We start from the raw sequence: 2,274 nt of genomic DNA on the forward strand, positions 1-2,274 counted from the left end.
AATTTATCTTATAAATTAAATTAAATGTAAATTTTCAAACAGGTGGCAACTCTAAAAAAATATTTTTGGCTGTAAGCCTTCTCCAGCCTCTTTCTTTTGACGCCCATATTGCAATATTCATTTTTTCTTATCAATTTACTTAAACTCCAATTTTCAAACAGGTAGCAACTCTCCAATTTTTTTCTTCCTATATTTTAAGTTAGACCTCTAGCAATACATCGGTGAAAGCTGCATTAAAATCCATGTATTCGTTTTTGAGTGATGCGCGAACAAACATACAGACAGACAGCCAAAAATTCTAAAAATCGTTGACTTGGCTTCTGGTGCTCTAATAAAGACCCCCCACATTAATTTTTCTTTAATATCTATATTGTACAGACATCGACCTGATACAATTTTATTATATGTATGTATAGATAATAATTTTTTGGCACTGCATGTGTTTCTATTTAGGTCAAAATATCTCCAATAAATTATATAATAGAAGAAATACTATCTAATTTCCTACGAATAATAACTCTAACATGATTTCACTGCATTTGTTTAATACTTCAAAGTGTCTATTAACATAAATGCTGTTTCCAATACAATTATATATTTATCCTTACTAATATTATAAATCAGAAAGTGAGTTTGTTTGTTTGCTACGCTTTCACGCTTAAAGTACTCAACCGATCATTATGAAATTTTGTACACTCCTGTCATTTATCCCAACTTAAAAAATACGATACATTTAATCTCGATTGGACAAGGGGGCGTGGCACCTCCCATACAAACGGATTTTTTCATACTGTATTTCTCAGGAAATATTTTTGGTAGATTACTGGACTTGGTATGGAGATATATAAAATCATTATCTACTCATGGAAGAGGGCTGCCACCTTTTAAAAAAATTGAATTTAACTTCAATTAAGGGAGTTATTTTTTTGAAAATTATATTAAAAATGGCTGTCACGAGGATTAGAAAAGCTGTAGTTTGAATATACCCTGAAATAGGTTGCCATCTTTTTGAAAAGTCAAATTTAAATTAATTATACGCAAGCTATCTGAAGAAATAAAATATGGTTGTCGAACGAAATATTGTTAAGAAACCTTTAGATTGAAAGTTCTGAATAATATTGAAGACTTTCACAAGGGTTGCCACATTTTTTTAATAAAATTCAATTAGTTTAAATGAATTATTATAATACTAGCAGTCCCGGCATACTTCGTCCCGCCCAAAATTAATTTTATCATTGAAACACTTTGGTCCAACATTTTCACCAACAATTCACGTTTACGATTTCAATTGGCACGCTCATCGGCTAAGATTATGGTTTGGTGGTCGTTAGCCGCCTTAAAGACGGCGCACTAATTAAATTAATTAATTAAAGGAACTAACTTAGGCCTAGATTCCAAGCCCCTTTTATATATCGAGATTTTTGTTAGCCGATAACCATCCTTTGAACGTCTGCAGCAGGTGTCCGAAATTAAAAAAAATCGGTTCAGCCGTTCTCGAGCTTTGCGATATACATAGATGGATAAGAGTTGCTGCTTTTAATATTGCGCTGACTTACGTACAAAAAAACATAGCAGCAGGGTTTTTATGCTTAGTTATATACATACATATGTATGTACATAATATGCATATACAAATGTAAGTGCTAAAAGCAATGTTAGTTGTTCCTTGTGGCAACATAAACGACTCAGCATACATGATTGCCTACATTATTTCTCCTTGAACTGTACATACATATTTGTTTTTTTTTTAACATAAGAATCAACATCAACGTTAACATTAGCATACATAACCCTTCCTTTGCGTTGTATTCCGTAAGAATTAACAGCAGAGGGCGCTCTCAGCGCTGAGCATCTCTGTTATGTGGGCATGTATTTTAGATTATATAGGATATTTAAAGTCCTACAGTTCCGTTTTTAGGAAGTTTTTAAACTTTTGTTTTGCCAAAGACAATGAGAAGCCCAGCCAGAACCTATAACCAAAAAAATCGGTACAGCCGATCTCGAGCTTTGCGAACAGAAAAAAACGGCTTGCAAAATATAAGTATAGATAGGCAATCATTTTTTCTTTACACTCCTCTTGGGGCTAAATTATATTTCTAAGGTATAAACAATTACAATCATTAGAATGGTATTTTGATGCTGATTGCTGAACATTTTTCGAATTTAAAATTAATTTAACATAAAATGCAAAAATCAATTCAAAAGGGGCTTGGAACCTCCCATACAAACCAAATTTTTCATACTTTATATCTCTGAAAATGGTCATGGTAGAGT

General features: G+C 32.3%; 1 protein-coding gene across 1 annotated transcript in view; it reads right to left on the reverse strand.

The window, feature by feature from the left end:
• The window catches only part of Cad86C (Cadherin 86C), a 318,509-nt gene that overhangs the window by 225,489 nt on the left and 90,746 nt on the right, over nucleotides 1–2,274 (reverse strand). The gene's annotated exons all lie outside the window — the stretch shown is intronic.

This window comes from Rhagoletis zephyria, unplaced genomic scaffold, assembly GCF_001687245.7.
Source record: "Rhagoletis zephyria isolate East Lansing unplaced genomic scaffold, Rhagoletis_zephyria_1.1 Rzeph_scaffold_00247, whole genome shotgun sequence".
NCBI lineage: Eukaryota > Metazoa > Arthropoda > Insecta > Diptera > Tephritidae > Rhagoletis > Rhagoletis zephyria.